Here is a 14,736-nt window from a genome sequence, read left to right on the forward strand (position 1 = left end):
ACAGACCGCTCCTAGCCGATGGCTGAGCATAGCAGTCCTGTTCCTAAAAGATACAGAAGACCTCAGGTAGTGGGGCTGTGGCTTAAAGACTCCCCAACAGCCTTGCTAAAACTTCCCTACCCTGCATAGTACTCTGAGATGCTTCCTCCTGACATTCTTCCCTCCTCTCTTCATTAAGGTCAGACTTGCATTGCTCTCCGATGGCTCCTCCAACCTTCCCTGCCTCCCTTCCCCTGTTTCCTCTCACACATACATTTTTCCATTTTTCTGCAACATCAGCCATTTATGATGCGAAATAAATCAGATGAAGCACAGGCCACACTATAGCTCTCCAACCTGCCAATAATAAGGAGCCTCTTTGCGGGAGTGAGTGATGGACAAACCTTATTTAGTGTCTAGGACAGCCAGATTACATTTCTGTTAGAAGCACGGAATGCCATTGAGAGGTCTAACAGGAATATAATCATAAAAAAACTAATGCTGCTTGCATACTAACTTCTTAGCATCTGATATGTTGCAAATGCCATGGCCTGGAACAGAAATTTAAAGTCAGATTGTGTGGAATACTACGTGGCAATGAGAAAAAATGAAATATGGCCTTTTGTAGCAACGTGGATGGAACTGGAGAGTGTGATGCTAAGTGAAATAAGCCATACAGAGAAAGACAGATACCATATGGTTTCACTCTTATGTGGATCCTGAGAAACTTAATAGGAACCCATGGGGGAGGGGAAGGAAAAAAAAAAAAAAAAAAAAAAGGACGTTAGAGTGGGAGAGAGCCAAAGCATAAGAGACTGTTAAAAACTGAGAACAAACTGAGGGTTGATGGGGGGTGGGAGGGAGGGGGGGGTGGGTGATGGGTATTGAGGAGGGCACCTTTCGGGATGAGCACTGGGTGTTGTATGGAAACCAATTTGTCAATAAATTTCATATATATAAAAAAAAAAAAATAAAGTCAGATTGTGGTTTGGGACATGCCCAACTGAGAATAATACTCAATAGCTGATACAGACCATTAGTGACCAGGTTCTTATTAACGAAGAACAAAGAAATACCTTCTACGACCACCTTCTCATTTCAGTTCTTAGAAACAGATCTTTGAGATATTGTAGTATTTTTCAAAACCTCTAATAAAGTTAATGAAGAATCTTATTCAGGCATGTAAACTATCTCTTCCCTTTCAAACTCATGATCTTACACTCACCATCAGATAATGGCAGCTTGAGTCTCCATCATACTTCTAGGAGTAATATTGAGAGTAAAACTCTTTAAGTTAGGATGAAATTTTAGGTTTTGTTCTTTTTTTTAAATTTCTTTTAACATTTATTGATTTTTGGGAGAAAGAGAGAGAAAGAGAGACAGAGCGTGCGTGGGGGAGGAGCAGAGACCTAAGCAGGCTCCAGGCTCTGAGCTGTCAGCATAGAGCCCAACGTGGGGCTTGAACTCGCTGACCGCGAGGTCATGACCTGAGACTTTCATGACCTGAGCCAAAGTGGGATGCTCAATCAACCGAGTCACCCAGGCACCCCTAAATTTAGGTTGTTGTTCTTTAGCTAACATGATATGCTTGTCAGAGCTTCACCCTATATGGTAGCAGCTGTGTTAAGAAAAGCACTGAGAAGAAAGAAAGAAAGAAAGAGAAAGAAAGAAAGAAAGAAAGAAAGAAAGAAAGAAAGAAAGAGAAAAGCACTGAAATGCTGTTGCCACCCACATTGCTTCAGGGGACCAGAGGTTTGTTTTTGTTGTTATCTTGTTTTGTTTTTTGGTTTCTGGTCTTTACTATGTGTAGATCTAAAAGAGTTGCACTAAGCTACAATGGTTACTAACCTCCGAGATCTAAATAAATACACAGGATACAGGACTAGAAAACCAAAACCACAAAGTATTAAAGGTTTTTATGCATTTGTCTACAAGAGAAACAACAGAAAATTCTCTCCTATTCCTAATATAGCTGTAGAAACAGACATACTCGGAAGGTATCTTAGGCTGGGTTGTCCAGAAGCAGAGCTTCAGACTGGAATTCTTGTGTGAGGGATTTGTTGAGGGGGCTCCGCAGGAAAAAGAATCTGTAAGAATGAGGAAGCGGGACGGTGCAGGGGAAGGAGTTGCATAAAGACATGGGTCTCACTGCAGTCCAGGTTCAGCCTGGTTCCAAAAGAAAATGCCAGACCAGAAATGGCTCCGTTGAGTCAGCCACCCTGAGACAAGGGAGCTGGGCTTGTATCTCCCCATCAGCAGTCGCTGGCTACCGCAGGCTTCTTCCCCCCAACCTCAATCTCCTACGTGACTGTGGGTAACACTGCCTCTTTGGGCTGAGAGAAACTCAAGTAAGGTGCAGCTGTGAGTTTCAGTAGTCAATTCTTACACAGTTGAGGGATGGGTGCGCCCACCGGGAAAAGTTACCAGGGATAGATCAGAAGTAAATCTTCTGCAGAGGGTCGCCTGGGGTGTGGGGGCAGTTAATTGGGTAAACGTCCAACTCTTGGTTTCGGCTTAGGTCACGATCTCACAGTTTGTGAGTCCGAGCCCCCCATGGGGCTCTGTGCCGTACCAGAGCCTGCTTGGGATTCTCTCTCTCTTCCTCTCTCTCTCTCTCTCTCTGCCCCTTCCCCCACTTTTGTGTGCACTCACGCTCTCTCTCTCTCTTTCACACACACACACACACACACACACACATAAATAAACTTTAAAGAAAATTCCGTAGAAATAGTGGGCTTTCTCATCAAACAGGGGGAGACATGAAAGTGTATATATTATGGACCAAACACTAAAGCTGGCCTTTCTTACATCATTAAGGGGTTGTCCCAGCTTGTCAAGGTCCTGTGAGCATCCTGAATCATTTCAGGGGCAATGTCACCTAAGCCACCAGATTTTACACTGGGTAAGTATGTCGAGAGGCATTTGAAAGATGAATGTTCATTATGAGTCTATTCATCATTATTCTATGTATCTTACTCATTTATTCAAAAGGTAAAATCATTCGAGCCACTTCCATATATGGCTGCATTGTCACTGTCATCCTCACCATCTATTAGCATTTGTTGTGTGCTTACCATATGCTAGACACTTTGCCGAGTGTTCTGAGCCTTGTCCTATTTAAACCTTATGTCAACCCTATCAAGTCAGGCTCAGAAGAAACGCAACTTAGATGTGATATGTGCTTTGCCCAAGTTTCAAGATCTTATTATTGTGATACCCTGCTTTCCGTGTGTATGATACACACTTCTCCCGATTCCTGAATAATGATAATGAAAAGCATGAAAATTGTTTTCTTTTTTAATTTTTAATGTTTATTCTTGAGAAAGAGAGAGAGACAGAGAGACAGAGAGACAGAGCTCGGGCAGGGACGGGCAGAGAGAGAAGGAGACATAGGATCCAAAGCAGGCTCTAGGCTCTGAGCTGTCAACACAGAGCCGGACCGGGGGCTCAAAGTCACAAACTGCGAGATCATGACCCGAGCCAAAGTCAGACGCTTAACTGACTGAGCCACCCGGGTGCCTCAGAAAATCATGAAAATTGTTAGTGAGAATCAAAGAAGCCAGAAATTAGGAAAATAGCTGGTTCTTTTTCATTTTGATGCAGGTGGCAAACAGAAATGTTCGTGTCAAATAAGGTACAGAACCCAGTTTCAAGAGAGAGACTCATAAGTCTAAAATACATATTTAGTTAATGTTGAATTTAGAGAACATGAGCTATAAAACCTATAATGACTTCAGAAAAAAAATGGTAACAACTTGGTATGATTGACCCTTTAAAAACTAAAATACCAGGATTTACATATTCCAAGTAGAATTGTTCCTTCAAACTAGTCAATTATAGTGCTCTACGCTTATTTCAGTGGTTTGCATAAGATTTATTATTCTGCCAGAAAGGGAGGAATGTCACTTTCAAATTTGCCTTTGCAATTTATGAAAAATTTATGTATAATATCTTTGCTATCAAAAGATAGCAAATGTTTAGCCTTTGAAAACGTATTCAATTTTTACCAACAGGCTAAAACCTCATCTGGTGTATAAGGCAGGTGAGGGGCGCCCAGGTGGCTCAGTCGGTTGAGTGACCAACTTCAGCTCAGGTCATGATCTTGTGGTTCACGAGTTCAAGCCCCATGTCAGGCTCTGTGTGCTACAGCTCAGAGCCTGGAGCCTGATTCTGAATCTGTGTCTCCCTCTCTCTCTGCCCCTCTCCTGCTCACACTCTGTCTCTCTCTCTCTCTTTCGCAAAAATAAATAAAATATTTTAAAAAATTAAGATGGGTGAACAAACAGGCAATATTCTTATGAAATTAAGCTATGACCATAAGTTAATGACAGTTTCTTGTCCATCATAAATGCCCCTTAACCTTTCTTACCATCTAAAAATAGATTTTTTTTTTGCTGAATACTTAATTTTTCAGTTTATAATAATAGTATAACGGTTTTGAATTTCTCTCAGTCACCTTTCAAACACTGTTTTCTCATTAAATGAAATACTATGAGTACATTAAAAGATCCATGGGTACTTCATCCCAATTACATTTTACTCCTTCCTTCCCTTCTTCTCAGAGAAAACCAGTACCTGATTTTGGTGTTTCCCATTCCCTTGCATTTCTTTATACTTTCCTTACGTATGTATGTATCCTTTAAAATGTTCGAAGTATTGGGGCGCCTGGATGTCTCAGTTGGTTGAGCGTTCGACTCTTGATTTCAGCTCAGGTCATGATTCCAGACTTGTGGGATCTAGCCCTGTGTCGGGCTCTGCCCTGAACCTAAAGTCTGCTTAGCATCCTCTCTCTTTCTCTCTCTCTCTCTCTCTCTCTCTCTGCCCCCTGCCCCCGCCCCTCTCCCTGCCTCACTCTGTCTCTAAAATAAAAATAAATAAATAAAAATTAGATGTTTCAAGTATTTTTTTATATCTTAATTTGGTATGACTAAGTATCATACTGTATGCATTTTTCTGCAACCTGCTTTTGTTACTTCTCATTATGTTGGGAAAGGAATAACATTCTATTAAGTGAAAAAAAACCACAGATATTTCTGTCTTTCTACTAAAGTCAGGCTAGATTGTATCCAACTCTTGCTATCATAAACAATGTTACTATGGACATTCCTGTTGGAGTTTCTCCAGGTGTGTGAGGGTTTCTCTATGGCATACATCCAGGATAGAAAATGCTAGAGTGGAATACACACATCCCCCACTTGAATAGGGATTGCCCAATGCTTTTTGTGTTTTTTTAAGAAACTCTTAACTTTACCAGCTCATGGAGATATTCTATATTTTCTTCTAAAAGTTTTACAGTTTGGCTTTCCACCTTAAATTCTTTGAACCCATCTGGAAATATCAATCATTTTTCTCCCCAGAGAAGCAGTTTCTCCAAACCATTTACTGACTGTGCTAACCCTCTCCACTGATATGCAAGACTGACTCCGTATCGTATGCCAAGGTTCCATCCGTGCCTGGATCTGCTGTGAGACGCATTCCTAGGACCACACTACTGTGTTTATTTCCACTACATTCATGCTGAGCATTGCTTGCTATTTGGCCAGGTAATTTCAAGTCTTTGAGCACTTTTTACAGGAAGTTTAAAGAATTTAATAGCATCGATATAATACTAAAAGGGAATTCAGGATAATTTTTAAGGTCCCACAATTATGGCAGTAATTTTTAAATTAATTACTATAAGAAGAAGTTAGTAAAAGTAAAAACGTAAATTAGTTCAGAAAAGGTCACGCAGAATATTAGACATGATTGTGAAAATGTAAACTAGCAAAATATTCTTCCCCCCCCAAAAAATAAATGAATCATTTATCTGATTCCTTGTTGACCAAGAACCTTCTGATTACCAACTCAGTTTCCTAAGTATATCTGTGAAGAGGGTACTACAGTAGAACGGAAACAGATGCTTTGGTCACTGAAAAAATTATTCCATTTACAAACTACTTTCTTTGGGGCGCCTGGGTGGCGCAGTCGGTTAAGCGTCCGACTTCAGCCAGGTCACGATCTCGCGGTCCGGTCCGGGAGTTCGAGCCCCGCGTCGGGCTCTGGGCTGATGGCTCAGAGCCTGGAGCCTGTTTCCGATTCTGTGTCTCCCTCTTTCTCTGCCCCTCCCCCGTTCATGCTCTGTCTCTCTCTGTCCCAAAAATAAACATTGAAAAAAAAAATTCTTATATCATAGTGGGACCTTCAGGAAAATTCTAAAATAGGATATGAAAACCACTGGCACCAACCATATAATGATTTTTCCTTCTTTTGAAAACATGGAATCTTATAGATTATGAACTTTGTTAGTTTGTTTGTTTTAAGTTTATTTCTTTCCTTTGAGAGTGCAAGCAGGGGAAGGGCAGAGAGAGGGAGAGAGAGAGAATCCCAAGCAGCCTCTGCATAGTCAGCACACAGTCTGATGCTGGGCTGGAATTCACGAACCGGTGAGATCATGACCGGAGCCAAAAGGACGCTCAACGGACTGAGCCACCCAGGTGCCCCGTGACCTTTTTTTTTTTTTTTTTTTTTTAATTTGGCTGAGCCATGATCCCTGGGCTTCTCTCTTAATTGACAGATGTATCTCTACACTGAAGGTGCATAAAAACACAAGCAAACCACTTTTTTGAAACTCTTTTCTAGGGAATCCTGATTACTTCCTTTTCTGTGCTAGCTCCTTCCAATAATTATCTCTTTGTAAGAAAATCAAGCTTGAATAGTTTTCATCAGAAGAATCTGCCTAAACTAACAATAATTAAGGAAGTGTGTTGGAATCTCTCACTATGATGGCCAGCTAGTTGATTTCTCTATTTCTATCACTTATTGAGACTATTTTATTAAATACATATGAATTTGTAATTTTAAATCTTCTTTATAGTTAAGCCTCTTCTCATTATGTTGGAAAATTTTCAATTACTAGTTATGTTTTTTGACTTAGTCTATTTTCTCTGATATTAATACAGCTACCCAACTGTCTTTCATCTTGTATACAATTTTCATCTTGTAATTTTTAACTTTTTTTAATTTCAGTGTACCTCTAGTCAACACCACATAGTCGGATTTTTAAAATCTAACAAAAAAGAAAATTAAGAGTTTCTGCCTTTTAACTGAGAAATTCACAATTAAGTATTCCATCCATGTACACATATTTAGAACTGTTTCCTATCTTTTTAAAAAAAATTTTGTAATGTTTTTATTTACTTTCTAGAGAGAGAGAAACAGACTGAGCCCCGGCAGGGGTGGGGGTGGGGCAGAGAGAGAGGGAGACACAGAATCCAAAGCAGGCTTCAGGCTCTGAGCTGTTTGCACAGAGCGGATGCGGCGCCCCGAACTCAGGAACCTCACGAACCTCCCGAACCTCGCGAACCTCCGGAACTGTGAGATCATGACCTGAGCTGAGGTTTGATGCTTCACCAACTGAGCCACCCAGGCGCCCCAGAACTGTTTCCTATCTTACACTGTCCTATTTGTTAGATTTCTTGCTATATGTCTTTGTTCTCCTTTTTGTCGTTTTTGGAGACTGATTTATTTCTTCTGTTTGGTTTTTTTTTGTTCGTTCTCCCCACCCCACTTCGCTCATGTGCAAATTCTATACTGTGTGTCCTACTAATGTTCTCCTAGTGGTTATCCTTATATTTTTTCCTGCGCAGTTCACAAAGTCTAGTGTTGATCAATTACTTAACCCCTCCCTCAAACAATCTGAGAGCTTTCGAATTGTACAACTAAGGTCACCCACTCCTAAACAGCAAGCTATTTTCTTTCTTTCCCTTTTAATCCCCAATATTAAAATACTATTATTAAATGCAGTCTGTGTTTGCTTAAATTTGTCTACATGATTTACCAATTTCTTACTCATCACTGTTTCTTATATCTTGGGCTATCTTTCCAGGCTCATTTTCTTGTTCTTGAAATGCATATAATGAAAGCTTCAATAGTCATGTCTGTTGGAAATAAACACTGCCATTTTTTGGTTACCTAAAAATGTCTGTATTTTTCCATATTATTTAAAGATAGATTTTTTTTTTTAGGTACAGAAATTTTGATTTTTATATTTGTTTATCATTTTGAGATCATTTTTCTGTGTTCTGGCATCTATTATATCTATTGAGGAGACTCCAATTATTCTAATTGTAGTTCGTGTAGATTGTCTTTCTTCTGCAACTGCTTTTAAGATCTCTTCGTCTTTGTCTTCACTATTTAGTGTCTGGGAATGGATTTCATTTTATTTATCCTAATTTACCTACATTCTCTCTCCCATATTTGCTAATTTTGTCTTTCATAAATCCTAGAAAATGTAAGCCATAATCTCTTTAAATATTCTCTCAATTATTTCCTTCTGGTAATCCTATTCAAACATGTTAGATCTTATTCTACACTCCACATATTTTCTACCCCTTGGAATAATGGTCTTTGTTATTTTCATTTTTTTATTGAGGTATAAATTATGTACAGGTAAATTTGACTCTTTGAACACAGTGTTGCAGAACCACCACTATAAAAAAAATAGAACCATTTCATCACTTCTAAAAATTTCCCTGTGCCATGTTGTCCTCAATCAATAGCAAAGGCAACAAAAGCAAAGTAAACAATTAGGACTACATCAAAATCAAAAGCTTATGCACAGCAAAGGAAACCATCAACAAAACGAAAAGGCAACCTATGAAATGCGAGAAAAAATTTAGAAACTACATAAATTCTAAAAAAATTTAGAAACTTCCAATAAGAAGTTAATATCGAAAATGTACAAGGAGCTCATACTAGTTACTAGCAAAAAAAAAAAAAACAACAACAAACAACAACAACAAAAAACCAAACAACAAAAAATAAAAAATAAATAACCCAATTAAAAAAATGAGCAAATGACCTAAATAGACCTTTTTCCCAAGAAGACATATAAATGGCCAACAAGTACATGAAAAGATGTTCAATATTACTAATCACTGGGAAAATGCAAATGAAAACCACAATGAGATATCACCTCACACCTGTTACAATGTTTATTATCAAAAGAACAAGAGATAACAAATACTGGCTAGAATAGGAAGAAAAAAAAGGAAATTTGCATATAGCTGATGCGAATGTAAACTGGTACAGCCAATATGGGAAACAATATAGAAGTTCCTCAAGAAATTAAAAACAAAACTACCATATGATCCAGCAATTCCACTCCTGGGAATACATCCAAAGGATGCAAATCATTATCTTAGAGAGATAACCTGCACTCTCATGTTCGTTGCAGCATTATTCACAATAGCCAAGACATAAAAACAATTTCAGTGTCCATCAGTGGATGAATGGATATATTTACTGGAATATTATTCAGCCTTTAAAAAGAAGAAAATCCTGCCATTTGCAACAATGTGGACAAAATTGGAGGGCATTATGATAAGTGAAATAAGCCAGACGGGGAAAGACAAATACTGCATGATCGCACCTATACGTGGCATCTGAAAACCAAGCCCATAGAAACAGAGAGTAGTTTGCTGGTTGACAGGAACTGGAGGGTGAGGGAAATAGAGGCCGATAAAAGGCTACAAACTATAAAGTCTGGGGTGCCTGGATGGCTCAGTCAGTGGAGCATGCACCTTTTTTTTTTTCAATTTTTAAAAATTTATTTTGAGAGAGACAGAGAGACAAAGAGATAGTGAGAGTGGGGTAAGGGCAGAAAGAGAGGGAGAGAGAATCCCAAGGCTGTACACTGCCAGGGCACAGCCTGACTCGAGGCTCAATCCCATGAAACTGTGAGATCACGACCTGAGCCGAAACCGAGTGGACGCTTAATGGACTGAGCCACCCAGGTGCCCCTGAGTATGCAAATCCTGATCTTGGGGTTGTGAGTTCGAGCCCCATGTTGGGTGTAGAGATTACTCAAAATAAATGAATTAAATTAAAAAAAAAAAAAAGGAATAAGGTCTAAGAATCTAGTGTATAATATGATGACTATAGATGATAATATTGTATTGTGTAATTGAAATTCACTAAGACAATAGAACTTAAGTGTTCTCAACAGCAATAACAACAACTATAATGGCAAATATGTGAGATAAGGGATGTGTTAGTTAATTTGATGATAGAAATCCTTTTATTTGTCAATTATACCTCAATTAAAAAAAAACATTTTTCAGTCTGTACTTTGTCTTTTTATTCTCTTAAAATTGTCTTAACAAGAACAAAGTTCTTCTGTTGATAAAATCCAATCTATCAATTTTTTTTCATATTGACCATGCTTCTGGTGTCATATCTAAGAAATCTTTGCCTCACCCAAGATCAGAAAGGTTTTCTTCTGTTTTCTTCTAGAACTGTTATAGTTTTAGGTTTTATATTAAGTTCTACAATCCATTTTGAGTTAATTTTTATATAGGGCATAAAGTGTAGATCAAGGTTCATTATTTTGTATGTGACTATACAAGTGATCCAATACCATTTATTGAAAGACTATTTTTTCTACATTGAATTGCCTTTGTACCTTTGTCAAAAATTGAAGACATGGATATAGATAGACACAGAAAGAGAGATAGAGATGATGTAGATAGACAGATCTGAACTCTTTATTTCTGTTCAATTAATTTATCTCTAAAATTACCCTGCCTTCATTGTAGCTTTATAGTAAATCTTAAAAATTTTTTTTTTCAACGTTTATTTATTTTTGGGACAGAGAGAGACAGAGCATGAACGGGGGATGGGCAGAGAGAGAGGGAGACACAGAATCGGAAACAGGCTCCAGGCTCCGAGCCTTCAGCCCAGAGCCTGACGCGGGGCTCGAACTCCCGGACCGCGAGATCGTGACCTGGCTGAAGTCGGACGCTCAACCGACTGCGCCACCCAGGCGCCCCATAAATCTTAAAAATAAATAATGTGGGTCCTCTAACTTTGTTCTTCCTCAGTATTGTGTTGGCTATTCTACATTTTTTATCTTTCCATATCTTTAGAATCATTTCATTAATACCTATAAAACAATTTCTTGAATAAGTTTTGGTATTTTGTATCTTTCAAAAAATTGGTCCATTTACCCTTTTAAATTCTGTAGGTTCTATAGTAACATCCTACCTTTCTCTTTTGATATTTATAATTTGTAGCTTCTTTCCTCTTTATCAGTCTGGCTAGAGATTTATCAATTGGTTATTTCAAAGAAACAGCTTTTGATTTCATTGATTTTTGCTGTTTTCTTATTCTTATTAGTTTCTGCACTTATTTTTTTTATTGACTTTCCTTTACTTGCTTAGGATTTAATTGGCCATTCTTTTCCTAGTTTCCATTTCTTTTATTTTTTTTTATTTTTTTTATTTTTTTTATTTTAGAGAGAAGCACATGCAAGCAGGGAAGAGGGGCAAAGGGAGAGACAGAGAGAAAGGAAGAAAGAGAGAGATAGAGAGAGAGAGAGAGAGAGAGAATCTTAAGCAGGCTTCATGCTCAGTGCAGAGCCTGACCCAGAGCTCACCTGGGATCAAAGCCTGAACCAAAATCAAGAGTCGGTAGCTTAACTCACTGAGCTACTGGGGTTCCCCTTCCTGTTTTCTTAAGGTAGAAACTTAAACCATTGACTTGAGACCTTCCGTTTTTAATATAAACATTTAATGCTTTATTCCTCTGATTTAGCTCCATTCCAAAAATTTTGGAATGTTATATTGTCATTTCTATATAATTTGAAATACATTTTCCTTTACCTTTCAATTTCTGCTTTATCCAATGGGTTATTTAAGAGTGTGCCCTTTGCTGTTTAATTTCTAAATATTTGGGAATATTCTAAATATTTTTGTGTTGTTGAGTTTTAGTTTAGTTTTGTTATGGTCCAAGAATATGCTTTATATGATTTCAATTTTTCATATTTGTTAAAATTTGTTTTATGGTCTAGACTGCGGTTTATCTTGGTGAATATTACATTTGTACTCAAAAAGAATGGGTATCTGCTGATGTTGACTGGATTTTTCTATAAATGTCAATAAGGTAAAGTGGTTGATAGCATTTTTCAGGTCTATCTATCTATCTATCTACTTTTTGTTTTTGTCTATCCTTATGCCACTACTAGACTATCTTAATTACTACAGTTTGTAGTAAGTTTTGAAATCAGGAAGTATATAATTTACTTACTTTTAATATGATCATGATGCAGGAATTTCCTAGAAATTTCCTAAGTAGCTATTTTTTTATCTTCCTAACTAATTATTGCATACCTCAAACTAATATTGCACTATTTCATATATAATATTAGAAATTTGTAATAGTCCAATTTTGTCATACATTTTACTTCTATAATTTAAACACACAATACACTGTATTGCCTTTACTTTAAATGAGAAATTATCTAATAATTTATTTACCTATATATAAACTATTTTCTGCATTTTTTTGTCCATTCGTGTAGATCTGTATTTCCATCTGGTATTATTTCCCTTTAGTCTGCAGAACTTCCTTCAACATTTCTTTTAAAACACAATTTCTTTATTTTACTTTCATTTTTGAAATTGATTTTACCAGATATAGAATTCTAGATTGTAGGTATTTCTTTCCTTTTTCACTTTAAAAATGTCATCTGATTGCATTCTGGGTTTCTGACTGGAAGTCAACAGTAATTTTTATTATTGTTATCTATAGTTTATTTGCCTTTTGTTCTCTTCTCTGATCACTTTAAAGATGTATCTCTTTATCTTTGGTATTTGGCAGTTGGACTATTATATGCCTGGGAATGGTGTCCTTTGTGTTTATTTGTTTGTGATTCATTCGGCTTTTTTGGATCTGGGTCTTGATAGTTTTTATCAAATTTGGAACATTTCAGCCATGGTTACTTCAAATATTTTCTTTCTGCTATAATGTCTCCCTCCACTTCTCTTGGGACTCCAGTTCCACATATTTCAGACTGTTGGATTTTTTTAAAATATGGTTCTCTTTTTTTTTTCCCCCAGGCTTTTTCTTCTTCATTCTTTCTATTGATCTGTCTTCAATCCCTTTTTTTGTGTGTCCAGTATGTGACCATCTAGCGGATTTTTACATTTTTGATGTTGTATTTTTTGTTTATTTCTAGAATTTTCATGTTGTTCTTTTTTTATGGTATGCATTTCTCTAGTAAGAGCCCCGGTTCGATCACTACTTATGTCCCACTTTTCTCTTGAATCTTTAACCATATTTACAAAATTGTGCTAATTTCTATGTCTGTGTTATTTCTGGGTCTATTTTTAAAGATTATTTTTCTCATGATGATGAATCACATTTTTCTCATTTTTCACATCTAATAAAATTCTTATGATATTTTTTACACTGTAAGTGCTATGTGTTTGAGAGTCTGTATATTGTTGTTTCTTTTTATTGGGTTTTCTCCTATTCATAATTTATTGGAAGATCAGCTTGATCATGTTGAGTCTTGATTTTAGGTTTTGCTTGAATATGTTTATAGTATTATAGTATTATTTTAGGCTAGTGTAGCTTTCCCCTAAATTATGACCTTTTTGGTATCCCCATGCAAACCTTTCTTCTCTAAATTATTACCTTCTGGGGGTCTTAACTGAATGCTCATGGTGTTTACCAAAGTCGCCTTACTTGCTGAATAGAATTCTATTGTTTTTCATAATCTGCAATCTGTCAAATCTTCATTTAGTTCAGAGCCCCCAGGACCTGTTCCTGACAGGCCTCCCAGAATCTCACTCTCTTACTTCCGAAGCTTAAAATTCAGCCAACTAATCAAGAGGATTTAGATACAGATTTCTGGAGTTCCTACTCTGTACAGGTTCTTCCTCTCTGGTATTCTGCTCCTCCAATTTCAATTGCCTCCTTATCTCTGAACTTAAATCTTTCTTTCTTTTATCCTATGAAATGGCTGTTCTTTATTTGGTTTCCATAGTTTTGTGTTGTGTTTTGAAAGGTATCCCCAGGCAAAAAGCCAGAAAGAATGTGGAGGTCACCTTGTTTGTTTCTTTTGTCTCAAGGTCTCAGTGCCACACTACTATGCCTAGAAACAATCGTTCACATATTTTGTCTAAATTTATAATTGTTTATTATGGGAAAGTGAATTTAATACCCATTCTCCATCATGGATGAAATCAAATCCCTCATTAAAAATAATTCAGTTCTTTTATATTGTTTCTGATCATCAATATCTGAAGTCTGTGAGTTATAATTTTTATTTCTACTGATTTTTCCTTATGGTGGCTTTTTCCTTTCAGTTTGATGATCTTTGAAAATGAACTTTTACTTGTTTGATCTTAATTTGTGAAGAGTCTGGGAGCTGATAATCATGCGTACTTTTCTCCAGAAAAGATTTTGTAATTGCTGCTTCTGGAAGCCAGGGGGCACTACTAACCTGAGTCCACTTTGGTCCACTTCTAGGATCCTGGGCTTAAGGCACCAGTCTCATGTTTTGCTTTTCTACCTCTGGTAGTGGCTTAGTTTTCAGATCTCGGGTATACAAGTGGCAGTGCCCTTTAGACAGTTCTGCTTTTCCAGTTTTGTATTTTGACACTGTTCCTCTAATTCTAGTATACTGTTTGGTTTTTATGTTTTTTGGTGGAGGAATTTTGATGATTTTCTGTAGCGAAAGAAAGAAAGAAACGAATGATTGATATATATTATGTAGATTTAACAATTGAGCTATCATTTGGTCAATAAGTAAAATTAGCACGAGTTCTATAAGGTATCCTGAGGGAAGACTGGGAGTTCTGCCACTCTGCGGAGTTACAACACTTTCCTGAAAATTTTTTCCACTTGGGTAAATGGCCATGTATTATATCCAGGTAAGTGGATTTAAGAGGCATATTTTAAACTATACTTTATCGAATGGAAACGTGGCTTAGA

The sequence above is a fragment of the Lynx canadensis genome, chromosome A1, assembly GCF_007474595.2.
Source record: "Lynx canadensis isolate LIC74 chromosome A1, mLynCan4.pri.v2, whole genome shotgun sequence".
In the NCBI taxonomy this organism is placed as follows: domain Eukaryota; kingdom Metazoa; phylum Chordata; class Mammalia; order Carnivora; family Felidae; genus Lynx; species Lynx canadensis.